This window comes from Acipenser ruthenus, chromosome 32 (assembly GCF_902713425.1).
Source record: "Acipenser ruthenus chromosome 32, fAciRut3.2 maternal haplotype, whole genome shotgun sequence".
Taxonomy (NCBI): Eukaryota; Metazoa; Chordata; class Actinopteri; order Acipenseriformes; family Acipenseridae; genus Acipenser; species Acipenser ruthenus.
Genome location: NC_081220.1, coordinates 10,251,740 through 10,264,790, shown reverse-complemented (window position 1 = coordinate 10,264,790; position 13,051 = coordinate 10,251,740). Strand labels below are relative to the sequence as shown.

General features: G+C 38.8%; 10 non-coding genes across 10 annotated transcripts; 8 read left to right on the top strand and 2 right to left on the bottom strand.

The window, feature by feature from the left end:
* Positions 1–213: 213 nt before the first annotated feature.
* On the top strand, positions 214–324 carry trnal-caa (transfer RNA leucine (anticodon CAA)). Its single transcript has 2 exons — positions 214–251; positions 279–324. It is a non-coding gene; the product is annotated as a tRNA-Leu (tRNA).
* Positions 325–1,040: 716 nt separating this feature from the next.
* LOC117969635 (small nucleolar RNA U3) lies at positions 1,041–1,246 on the bottom strand. The gene has a single exon (XR_004662622.2). It is a non-coding gene; the product is annotated as a small nucleolar RNA U3 (small nucleolar RNA).
* Positions 1,247–3,394: 2,148 nt separating this feature from the next.
* On the top strand, positions 3,395–3,467 carry trnak-cuu (transfer RNA lysine (anticodon CUU)). Its single transcript has one exon. It is a non-coding gene; the product is annotated as a tRNA-Lys (tRNA).
* A 347-nt stretch (positions 3,468–3,814) lies between these two features.
* On the top strand, positions 3,815–3,925 carry trnal-caa (transfer RNA leucine (anticodon CAA)). Its single transcript has 2 exons — positions 3,815–3,852; positions 3,880–3,925. It is a non-coding gene; the product is annotated as a tRNA-Leu (tRNA).
* A 716-nt stretch (positions 3,926–4,641) lies between these two features.
* On the bottom strand, positions 4,642–4,847 carry LOC117395780 (small nucleolar RNA U3). The gene has a single exon (XR_004662620.2). It is a non-coding gene; the product is annotated as a small nucleolar RNA U3 (small nucleolar RNA).
* A 2,153-nt stretch (positions 4,848–7,000) lies between these two features.
* Positions 7,001–7,073, top strand: trnak-cuu (transfer RNA lysine (anticodon CUU)). Its single transcript has one exon. It is a non-coding gene; the product is annotated as a tRNA-Lys (tRNA).
* A 347-nt stretch (positions 7,074–7,420) lies between these two features.
* trnal-caa (transfer RNA leucine (anticodon CAA)) lies at positions 7,421–7,531 on the top strand. Its single transcript has 2 exons — positions 7,421–7,458; positions 7,486–7,531. It is a non-coding gene; the product is annotated as a tRNA-Leu (tRNA).
* A 1,647-nt stretch (positions 7,532–9,178) lies between these two features.
* On the top strand, positions 9,179–9,250 carry trnaw-cca (transfer RNA tryptophan (anticodon CCA)). The gene has a single exon. It is a non-coding gene; the product is annotated as a tRNA-Trp (tRNA).
* A 1,719-nt stretch (positions 9,251–10,969) lies between these two features.
* Positions 10,970–11,042, top strand: trnav-uac (transfer RNA valine (anticodon UAC)). Its single transcript has one exon. It is a non-coding gene; the product is annotated as a tRNA-Val (tRNA).
* A 508-nt stretch (positions 11,043–11,550) lies between these two features.
* On the top strand, positions 11,551–11,622 carry trnaw-cca (transfer RNA tryptophan (anticodon CCA)). Its single transcript has one exon. It is a non-coding gene; the product is annotated as a tRNA-Trp (tRNA).
* Positions 11,623–13,051: the final 1,429 nt, after the last annotated feature.

Below are 13,051 nucleotides of genomic sequence, written 5' to 3'. Positions count from 1 at the left end.
GTGCATCCTTTAAAGCTATACCGATATAGAAATAAAGAATCTTTCTTTCGTGGGTTGGCTTCAATCTGTTTCTTTTTTTAAACTTGTCATTACATCATTCATGGAGCAAGTTTGTATGTGCGTAATAAACCCAATCGGGCCTTGATACAATAGACAACCCTAGTCTGTGCTGAAATGAAATAATGCGGTTTTCTACGATAGCAAACGCAGCTTGTCAGAATGGCCGAGTGGTCTAAGGCACCAGACTCAAGGACCCTGTCTTTCCAAAGAATTGTGTGTTCTGGTCTCCGAATGGAGGCGTGGGTTCAAATCCCACTTCTGACAGTTCTCTTTTACTTATTTTTTAAATGAATAAATATGTTCATTTTACTATAAAAGATTGTTTCAAGGAAATCAACAGCTGATACCAAACTCTTGTCAGCACTCAATACCATTTTAATTTCCATTTTAAATCGGACTAAAATAGCGTTCCTAACACAGATTGCATTTTTGCTGTAAACTGGCTACTTGTTGAAGTCACTGAAAAATATTTTGTGTAGAAACATGTGTTATTTAACTAAAGATTGTTTTAATATTTCAAATAACACATTACTTTGAAAAAAATCTCCGACTGCCACTGGATCGTGGTCTCAGGCTGGGATGCGGACCATTGAGAACAGTACAAACGATCTATTAATGGAAGTAGCTTACATGAGAAATGCCCTCGTTTAACATGCTAGGATGATCGACTTCGGTATTCTCCAACTGCTGTTTACATTTTCTAACACGTTATGAGGACGAATACAAAGGTTGACAGCTTCCTTGTAAGTGGGGGTAAGCACAAGTTATTTTCAGATGTAATGTCTATTTTAAACTCAATCTAGTCCTGCGTAGTGCAAAAGACATTGCTATATTTTTATATTAGTCAAGCCCTATTTAAAGTGTTCATAAATTGTTTTAACATTAGCAACGATCAATGTAAATTTGGTTATTGATTTAAACAACTGAACAATTGTGGGCTTGATGGTTTCTTTTTTCTACGTTTCTACCGGAATGAGATACACACTCAAAATGTGTCCCCTTCCTTCAACAATCCCCGACTGAAGATTGAAGTGGTCATTACTTGCAGCGAGTAGGTTCCCGATAACAACACTCATTGTCAGCTCGGTGCTGAGAAGAAAACACTGCCACTCCTCCTGGTGGATACCGAGACCAATCCCTTCAAAACATGTTTCATTCTAGAAATGATCCTTGCAAATATAGTCTTAACTTTTATTAGCAGACCTTCGCCCCCAACTGGCAAGCTCTACTTCATATGAAACAATGACTGGGCAACAACGAGGTGTTACATTAACAATACAAACTAACTCGAGACAGCCAAGCCGTTAAAGCATACCTTCAGTTTGTCGCGTGATACAAAAGCAAGTATTGGCATTTTTGCATTGTCTGCCTCGTCAAACAAGCTCGAGCCACAGCACACAACGCTGCTGCATCGGGACACAGATTGTGGATTTATAAGCGACTGAATAAACGAGCTGAGACTACTTTTTAAAGAAATTGAAAACATACCTCTAGTCGAAATATTTGCTATTTAGTTAATTCAATTATTTTTTTAAATTTGCAAATCACAGACTACATTGCCAAAATAATAATAATAATAAAAAAAAAAAACTAATCTGATTTGCTCGTATCAAGCTGCGATGAAGCCTATGAGAATCGATGGCACCATTAAAGGGGAATTAGCTCAAATGGTAGAGCGCTCGCTTAGCATGCGCGAAGTAGCGGGATCGATGCCCGCATTCTCCAAATAATTTTAAAGTATCTGCGTATTTTGTCCCGGCGCATTATGGAGATAAATACAAAGTGTGACAATTCTTTGTAACAGTGACGCCCACCCTACATGTGTATTTTAATGCACAGTCTGCTAATTTGTAATAATCCCCGGACTGAAAAACTGCAGCGCGTGATATTTTGTAGGTCTTCTTATCTCCTATGTCCGCTATCGCTAGGCACAACGTGCCCGAGTGCTGTAGCAGCAGCCATGAAGCAAGTTAGTTTTTCAGTAGAAATAAAGTTTTTGTGTATGGGTGTTTTGAAAAGCTCAGTTAAATAGCTACGTATTTTGAAATAAGGATGTATTCATTATTATGAACGTTGGCAGAAAGGATATTGTATTAATATTTCCCACGCGTGCTTGACTTGTACAAATCTGATAGAGTTTCAACAAAGGCATTTGACTTGGGTTCATTATTTAGCCTATACTGCCATCTACAGCATTACTGCGGGTGTCGTTTGCTTCTTTTGACAATAATACGGCTGTTTTCACGGAAAACCGTGAGAGCATGTAGTCGTGGCCGAGTGGTTAATGAACAAACAGAGCTGTCAGAAATGGAATTCGAACCCACGCTTCCAGGGTAACTGTGATCTGAACGCAGCGCCTTAGATCGCTCAACCATCCTGAATTACACACGTCTTTTTACAACATTGCAGTACACTGCTGAACCTCCGATGTCTGACGCTGCAGTAAATCAACTCGTGTGTGCGTGTACTTATTCTTTTTCTGTTTATATGAAGGAGGGCGACCTGTTTTGTCGCATTCTATATGGGATTGTAGCAGTCACACCCAGTGATGCCCAGTGAGAGTCCTAATACCGACACTACTAAAAACAAATTAAAAGGTTTGGAATAGGAATGACAACAGAATGACAAAGGCAGAATAACAATTCACAAAGCTATATTACAATGATCCAAGATTCACATAAATCAGTTCAAATAACTATACAATAAAATGTATTAAAGTTGTACTAAAAACAAGGAGGGGAAGTTGAATAAAGCCAGCCAATAGCCACATTTTAAAAGCATGGGGTATTAGACCAACATATAGCAGCGATTACACTTCTCATTAAGAGTGCTAGGTGATTGGAAACAGCTCTTCCCAGCAAGGGTTCAACAACAAAAGCCAGATTGTTAATACACACAAGTTTTAACAGTATTAGGGAACGTTAGCTGCAACATTGCAGGCTTAACTATATTAGAGCAATTCAACAGCAATACAAGTTTAGTTAAGATAATTAGCAGCAACGTTCAGGTTTAGCAGCGGTGTAGCATAAGTAAACAGAACCAAAAGGTGTGGGGACATTTACCTGCTGCTTGAACACTTTTAATCTAACAAAACAAAATTGATGAGACCGGGATTTAACCACACGTCTCAGAGCTTTATTCAACAGACTAGCTCTCGAATTATCCAACACTTTACTTTTGGAATATACTCACACGGCTGTAACACCGCAGACACAGAAACAGCGCGTCTCCAGAACACTCATCTACAGCAGCAGCACACCGAATCTCAGGTCCCACGCACGTGTCGGTACTTCCTCTCTCGCCCCGCCTGAAACAAAGAAACTTTCTCCTGTCAGCCCGGCTAGCTCAGTCGGTAGAGCATGAGACTCTTAATCTCAGGGTCGTGGGTTCGAGCCCCACGTTGGGCGTCCTTTTTAAATACAAATTGTAGATGTTTCTTCGAGGCAACGGAGCAATGTCTGATTCTGTTCACATTGTATAAAGTATTGCAACACAATTACTTATTGGTCATTGTCATATAGCAATTGCTATTGTAAAATGCGTGCATCCTTTAAAGCTATACCGATATTGAAATAAAGAATCTTTCTTTCGTGGGTTGGCTTCAATCTCTTTCTTTTTTTACACTTGTCATTACATCATTCATGGAGCAAGTTTGTATGTGCGTAATAAACCCAATCGGGCCTTGATACAATAGACAACCCTAGTCTGTGCTAAAATGAAATAATGCGGTTTTCTACTATCGCAAACGCAGCTTGTCAGAATGGCCGAGTGGTCTAAGGCGCCAGACTCAAGGACTCTGTCTTTCCAATGAATTGTGTGTTCTGGTCTCCGAATGGAGGCGTGGGTTCAAATCCCACTTCTGACAGTTCACTTTTACTTATTTTTTAAATGAATAAATATGTTCATTTTACTATAAAAGATTGTTTCAAGGAAATCAACAGCTGATACCAAACTCTTGTCAGCACTCAATACCATTTTAATTTCCATTTTAAATCGGACTAAAATTGCTTTCTAACACAGATTGCATTTTTGCTGTAAACTGGCTACTTGTTGAAGTCACTGAAAAATATTTTGTGTAGAAACATGTGTTATTTAACTAAAGATTGTTTTAATATTTCAAATAAAACATTACTTTGAAAAACATCTCCGACTGCCACTGGATCGTGGTCTCAGGCTGGGATCCGGACCATTGAGAACAGTACAAACGATCTATTAGTGGAAGTAGCTTACATGAGAAATGCCCTCGTTTAACATGCTAGGATGATCGACTTCGGTATTCTCCAACTGCTGTTTACATTTTCTAACACGTTATGAGGACGAATACAAAGGTTGACAGCTTCCTTGTAAGTGGGGGTAAGCACAAGTTATTTTCAGATGTAATGTCTATTTTAAACTCAATCTAGTCCTGCGTAGTGCAAAAGACATTGCTATATTTTTTATATTAGTCAAGCCCTATTTAAAGTGTTCTTAAATTGTTTTAACATTAGCAATGATCAATTTAAATTTGGTTATTGATTTAAACAACTGAACAATTGTGGGCTTGATGGTTACTTTTTTCTACGTTTCTACCGGAATGAGATACGCACTCAAAATGTGCCCCCTTCCTTCAACAATCCCCGACTGAAGATTGAAGTGGTCATTACTTGCAGCGAGTAGGTTCCCGATAACAACACTCATTGTCAGCTCGGTGCTGAGAAGAAAACACTGCCACTCCTCCTGGTGGATACCGAGACCAATCCCTTCAAAACATGTTTCATTCTAGAAATGATCCTTGCAAATATAGTCTTAACTTTTATTAGCAGACCTTCGCCCCCAACTGGCAAGCTCTACTTCATATGAAACAATGACTGGGCAACAACGAGGTGTTACATTAACAATACAAACTAACTCGAGACAGCCAAGCCGTTAAAGCATACCTTAAGTTTGTCGCGTGATACAAAAGCAAGTATTGGCATTTTTGCATTGTCTGCCTCGTCAAACAAGCTCGAGCCACAGCACACAACGCTGCTGCATCGGGACACAGATTGTGGGTTTATAAGCGACTGAATAAACGAGCTGAGACTACTTTTTAAAGAAATTGAAAACATACCTCTAGTCGAAATATTTGCTATTTAGTTAATTCAATTATTTTTTAAATTTGCAAATCACAGACTACATTGCCAAAATAATAATAATAATAATAAAAAAAAAAAAAAACTAATCTGATTTGCTCGTATCAAGCTGCGATGAAGCCTATGAGAATCGGTGGCACCATTAAAGGGGAATTAGCTTAAATGGTAGAGCGCTCGCTTAGCATGCGAGAAGTAGCGGGATCGATGCCCGCATTCTCCAAATAATTTTAAAGTATCTGCGTATTTTGTCCCGGCGCATTATGGAGATAAATACAAAGTGTGACAATTATTTGTAACAGTGACGCCCACCCTACATGTGTATTTTAATGCACAGTCTGCTAATTTGTAATAATCCCCGGACTGAAAAACTGCAGCGCGTGATATTTTGTAGGTCTTCTTATCTCCTATGTCCGCTAACGCTAGGCACAACGTGCCCGAGTGCTGTAGCAGCAGCCATGAAGCAAGTTAGTTTTTCAGTAGAAATAAAGTTTTTGTGTATGGGTGTTTTGAAAAGCTCAGTTAAATAGCTACGTATTTTGAAATAAGGATGTATTCATTATTATGAACGTTGGCAGAAAGGATATTGTATTAATATTTCCCACGCGTGCTTGACTTGTACAAATCTGATAGAGTTTCAACAAAGGCATTTGACTTGGGTTCATTATTTAGCCTATACTGCCATCTACAGCATTACTGCGGGTGTCGTTTGCTTCTTTTGACAATAATACGGCTGTTTTCACGGAAAACCGTGAGAGCATGTAGTCGTGGCCGAGTGGTTAATGAACAAACACAGCTGTCAGAAATGGAATTCGAACCCACGCTTCCAGGGTAACTGTGATCTGAACGCAGCGCCTTAGATCGCTCAACCATCCTGAATTACACACGTCTTTTTACAACATTGCAGTACACTGCTGAACCTCCGATGTCTGACGCTGCAGTAAATCAACTCTTGTGTGCGTGTACTTATTCTTTTTCTGTTTATATGAAGGAGGGCGACCTGTTTTGTCGCATTCTATATGGGATTGTAGCAGTCACACCCAGTGATGCCCAGTGAGAGTCCTAATACCGACACTACTAAAAACAAATTAAAAGGTTTGGAATAGGAATGACAACAGAATGACAAAGGCAGAATAACAATTCACAAAGCTATATTACAATGATCCAAGATTCACATAAATCAGTTCAAATAACTATACAATAAAATGTATTAAAGTTGTACTAAAAACAAGGAGGGGAAATTGAATAAAGCCAGCCAATAGCCGCATTTTAAAAGCATGGGGTATTAGACCAACATATAGCAGCGATTACACTTCTCATTAAGAGTGCTAGGTGATTGGAAACAGCTCTTCCCAGCAAGGGTTCAACAACAAAAGCCAGATTGTTAATACACACAAGTTTTAACAGTATTAGGGAACGTTAGCTGCAACATTGCAGGCTTAACTATATTAGAGCAATTCAACAGCAATACAAGTTTAGTTAAGATAATTAGCAGCAACGTTCAGGTTTAGCAGAGGTGTAGCATAAGTAAACAGAACCAAAAGGTGTGGGGACATTTACCTGCTGCTGGAACACTTTTAATCTAACAAAACAAAATTGATGAGACCGGGATTTAACCACACGTCTCAGAGCTTTATTCAACAGACTAGCTCTCGAATTATCCAACACTTTACTTTTGGAATATACTCACACGGCTGTAACACCGCAGACACAGAAACAGCGCGTCTCCAGAACACTCATCTACAGCAGCAGCACACCGAATCTCAGGTCCCACGCACCTGTCGGTACTTCCTCTCTCGCCCCGCCTGAAACAATGAAACTTTCTCCTGTCAGCCCGGCTAGCTCAGTCGGTAGAGCATGAGACTCTTAATCTCAGGGTCGTGGGTTCGAGCCCCACGTTGGGCGTCCTTTTTAAATACAAATTGTAGATGTTTCTTCGAGGCAACGGAGCAATGTCTGATTCTGTTCACATTGTATAAAGTATTGCAACACAATTACTTATTGGTCATTGTCATATAGCAATTGCTATTGTAAAATGCGTGTATCCTTTAAAGCTATACCGATATTGAAATAAAGAATCTTTCTTTCGTGGGTTGGCTTCAATCTGTTTCTTTTTTTAAACTTGTCATTACATCATTCATGGAGCAAGTTTGTATGTGCGTAATAAACCCAATCGGGCCTTGATACAATAGACAACCCTAGTCTGTGCTGAAATGAAATAATGCGGTTTTCTACGATAGCAAACGCAGCTTGTCAGAATGGCCGAGTGGTCTAAGGCGCCAGACTCAAGGACTCTGTCTTTCCAAAGAATTGTGTGTTCTGGTCTCCGAATGGAGGCGTGGGTTCAAATCCCACTTCTGACAGTTCACTTTTACTTATTTTTTAAATGAATAAATATGTTCATTTTACTATAAAAGATTGTTTCAAGGAAATCAACAGCTGATACCAAACTCTTGTCAGCACTCAATACCATTTTAATTTCCATTTTAAATCGGACTAAAATAGCGTTCCTAACACAGATTGCATTTTTGCTGTAAACTGGCTACTTGTTGAAGTCACTGAAAAATATTTTGAGTAGAAACATGTGTATTTTAACTAAAGATTGTTTTAATATTTCAAATAACACATTACTTTGAAAAACATCTCCGACTGCCACTGGATCGTGGTCTCAGGCTGGGATGCGGACCATTGAGAACAGTACAAACGATCTATTAGTGGAAGTAGCTTACATGAGAAATGCCCTCGTTTAACATGCTAGGATGATCGACTTCGGTATTCTCCAACTGCTGTTTACATTTTCTAACACGTTATGATGATGAATGCAAAGTTTGACAGTTTCCTTGTAAGTGGGGGGAAGCACAAGTTATTTTCAGATGTAATGTTTTTATTTAAGCTCAATCTAGTCCTGCGTAGTGTAAATCACATTACTATATTTTTATATTAGTCAAGCCCTATTTAAAGTGTTCTTAAATTGCTTTAGCATTAGCATTGACCAATTTGAAATTTGCTTATTGATTTTAACAACTGAGCAATTGTAGGCTTGATGTTGTCTTTTTTCTGAGTTTCTACCAGTATGAGACCAAACTTTCTAGCCGGGGGAGGTTTCAGTCCCCGCCCACCTACATAGTATTCAGGAGGAGGAAGGCTCTGGTGATTTCAAGAGTTTTGCTGCAAATGTCTTTCGTACCCGTTAAGTGCCATTGTCCTAATCTTAGACTACTTTGTCATTTTTGGCGCATTTTTAACTGGCATGTTATTTGAATTTTCTTTTAACTCTATTGTTATGATAACTTACTCTAATTTTGTTAACCGATACAGTTAAGTCTATATGTAAGGTATCAGATTAAATAAACACACCTTGTGTTCAGATTTTTTTTGTTTTAATAAATGTATTGGTCCTCTATGGGTAGAGGCAGGTAAACTGCATACCTGCCGTTTCTACACCTTAACATTTACAAAATACACACACTAAATTGAAAAGTAATAACACAAAGTCTTGCCTTCAGTTAATATTTTAGAAAATCTATTTTGCTAACAGAAGACAAAGTCTCTCTGGGGTTGGCCTGTCATTAGATTGCCGATGTAAGATCCCTGGTCCCATCGTAGAAGCAGGATAGTTTATTCACAAATAAATACATACACGTTTGTTTATGTTTCTTTTGTTGGTAAATTAACCCAATACATTATTGCATTCTGCCACGTAATTAGACGATCAAAGCCCATTTGTGCCAGTGCGCATTCAAAGGAGACGCGCTGAGAGAATCCTAGTTAAATACTAGTTTTACTGATTTAAACTAGTTGTTTAATGTTTTCTTTACTTTTAAAGCTGAGAATCAAACACACTTGCGACAACTTCATAGCCCTGCTGGCTACGAACACGTATCGAGTCGGCTGTTTCCTATAACCCTGGTGATACCGAGTGTTTTCCAAGTATCAGCATCGGCATTACCATGCGTTTGGCATGCTTGCTGTGCACTCTAGAATTGCATAACAAGCATGTAGTATGGCCGGACTTCGTGGCACAACGGTAGCGCGTCTGACTCCAGATCAGAAGGTTGCGTGTTCAAATCACGTCGAGGTCAAAGCCTTCTTTGTTTCTATTCCGCACTATTTTGTTTTTTAACGTGTTTGGATTTGAATTTTTCCGTGCATTTATTTAAACAATTTAGCCTACACAACATATCGATTGTATAGCGATCAAACAGAGATTTATTGTATTGTGATTCTTTTTTATGTTTCATTTGATACTGCACAATAAATTAAAGTGACTCCCAAATTAATGTTGGCCAGTCTTCAATGACATAGTTGGGTAATAAAGTCATATTAACACTTCCTTGCATGTTATATTGAAAACAGCTCTACAAATACTAGTTTTGAAGAAACTTAAAGTACAGCAAGTAATGATTGATGCCTTAAAGCTTAACAGACCTTTACAAATTAACAAAGAAAACATAAAAAAGGGGCACATAGTCGGCAGGATGTGAACATGAGCTGGGAAACTCCAACATCTTTTAAGTCCATCACCTTAACTACTTGGCCAAAACTACTTTGTGTAAAGTACCAATTTCTATAAACATATCACAGACCAAGAACAAATACACACAGTTTGTTTTTAATAAAACATTGACGAAACCACAATCCCTGGTTTAGGAGGCTAGTGCCTTATCCTTTAGTTGACTGCGGCACTTTCATTTGGATAGTAGTCAGCGTGACAAAATACGACCAGAGGGAAAAAAGCAGTGGTTTCCCTGTCATTCCATTGCCATATTACATTGTGCATGTTCAGAATATGCGGGAATCCTGAAAACAGCATTGTAATATGTGAACAAATCAATAACTGAATTTAATTAACGCATGGATTAAACGCTATTGAGTGTTACGGTTGTTAATTAACTTGCAAAGCAAACGTTTTAGAGCTCAATTTTTAAGAGAGTTCAAGAGCTGACATATGCAGGAGCTGGCAATATTGACGTATTCCCAAGGGCTTTATCTTTTGGTCTTTCTGGGAACAATTTAAAAAGAAAAGAAAGCAATGTCATTTGTAAAGAAACGAATTTGATAGAAAACCTAACGTTTTCGAGGTCAGTTGTCGATTTAAATGTGTCCAGTAATGTGCACATTTCCCTGATTGCGAATATAATACGAAGTCTTGCCTTCAGTTAATATTTTAGAAAAACTGCTTTGCAAACAGAAGAAAAACAAGCTAGCAGAGGATGGTTTCGATCCATCGACCTCTGGGTTATGGGCCCAGCACGCTTCCGCTGCGCCACTCTGCTGCTGTTGCAGCATAACTGAATTACCAAGCAGCAGAAAAAAAAACTGAACTCATCGTTTTAACCAGCCACACGGCAGTGGCCGGGCCAAACCATGGAAACGTCGTAAATCAGAGATGATCCGTTTTCTTTTCTCCCAAATACGTTATGCAAAGTATGCAACTTTTCTGCCCACTTTGATCACAGGCAGTTTTATTCCCCAGTTTCGGCGGCCAATTCCAATATTCTGTCTCTCGAAAGCATCTTAAATCGTGGAAAGCGCTCTCTTTGTTTAAAATTACACAGAAGACTTCTTTTGTTCGACCAGGCTTACAATTAGATATTTTCTTGTTTTCAAATAGATTTTTTGAAGCGCATATGGGGCGCTATAGAAAATATATATGATTCATTGATTGAATGTTGGCCTGCGTTCGGTCTGGCAGGGTTAATTCTTAAAAAGACAACGCCGAAGGGTCTGATAAATGATTGCAATTATTTGAGATGCTGCATGTAGACAATAATGTAGGAGCACCACCACAGTTCCGACAAGGTTCCATAGTGTAGAGGTTATCACGTCTGCTTTACACGCAGAAGGCCCTGGGTTCGATCCCCAGTGGAACCACTGCAGTTTGTTTTTAAATTATATCAATCCCTGGTCAAGACAAAGTCTCTCTGGGGTTGGCCTGTCATTAGATTGCCGATGTAAGATCCCTGGTCCCATCGTAGAAGCAGGATAGTTTATTCACAAATAAATACATACACATTTGTTTACGTTTCTTTTGTTGGTAAATTAACCCAATACATTATTGCATTCTGCCACGTAATTAGACGATCAAAGCCCATTTGTGCCAGTGCGCATTCAAAGGAGACGCGCTGAGAGAATCCTAGTTAAATACTAGTTTTACTGATTTAAACTAGTTGTTTAATGTTTTCTTTACTTTTAAAGCTGAGAATCAAACACACTTGCGACAACTTCATAGCCCTGCTGGCTACGAACACGTATCGAGTCGGCTGTTTCCTATAACCCTGGTGATACCGAGTGTTTTCCAAGTATCAGCATCGGCATTACCATGCGTTTGGCATGCTTGCTGTGCACTCTAGCATTGCATAACAAGCATGTAGTATGCCGGGACTTCGTGCCGCAACGGTAGCGCGTCTGACTCCAGATCAGAAGGTTGCGTGTTCAAATCACGTCGAGGTCAAAGCCTTCTTTGTTTCTATTCCGCACTATTTTGTTTTTTAACGTGTTTGGATTTGAATGTTTCCGTGCATTTATTTAAACAATTTAGCCTACACAACATGTCGATTGTATAGCGATCAAACAGAGATTTATTGTATTGTGATTCTTTTTTATGTTTCATTTGATACTGCACAATAAATTAAAGTGACTCCCAAATTAATGTTGGCCAGTCTTCAATGACATAGTTGGGTAATAAAGTCATATTAACACTTCCTTGCATGTTATATTGAAAACAGCTCTACAAATACTAGTTTTGAAGAAACTTAAAGTACAGCAAGTAATGATTGATGCCTTAAAGCTTAACAGACCTTTACAAATTAACAAAGAAAACATAAAAAAGGGGCACATAGTCGGCAGGATGTGAACATGAGCGGGGAAACTCCAACATCTTTTAAGTCCATCACCTTAACTACTTGGCCAAAACTACTTTGTGTAAAGTACCAAGTTCTATAAACATATCACAGACCAAGAACAAATACACACAGTTTGTTTTTAATAAAACATTGACGAAACCACAATCCCTGGTTTAGGAGGCTAGTGCCTTATCCTTTAGGTGACTGCGGCACTTTCATATGGATAGTAGTCAGCGTGACAAAATACGACCAGAGGGAAAAAAGCAGTGGTTTCCCTGTCATTCCATTGCCATATTACATTGTGCATGTTCAGAATATGCGGGAATCCTGAAAACAGCATTGTAATATGTGAACAAATCAATAACTGAATTTAATTAATGCATGGATTAAACGATATTGAGTGTTACGGTTGTTAATTAACTTGCAAAGCAAACGTTTTAGAGCTCAATTTTTAAGAGAGTTCAAGAGCTGACATATGCAGGAGCTCGATATATTGACGTATTCCCAATTGCTTTATCTTTTGGTCTTTCTGGGAACAATTTAAAAAGAAAAGAAAGCAATGTCATTTGTAAAGAAACGAATGTGATAGAAAACCTAACGTTTTTGAGGTCAGTTGTCGATTTAAATTTGTCCAGTAATGTGCACATTTCCCTGATTGCGAATATAATACGAAGTCTTGCCTTCAGTTAATATTTTAGAAAAACTGCTTTGCAAACAGAAGAAAAACAATCTAGCAGAGGATGGTTTCGATCCATCGACCTCTGGGTTATGGGCCCAGCACGCTTCCGCTGCGCCACTCTGCTGCTGTTGCCGCATAACTGAATTACCAAGCAGCAGAAAAAAAACTGAACTCATTGTTTTAACCAGCCACACGGCAGTGGCCGGGCCAAACCATGGAAACGTCGTAAATCAGAGATGATCCGTTTTCTTTTCTCCCAAATACGTTATGCAAAGTATGCAACTTTTCTGCCCACTTTGATCACAGGCAGTTTTATTCCCCAGTTTCGGCGGCCAATTCCAATATTCTGTCTCTCGAAA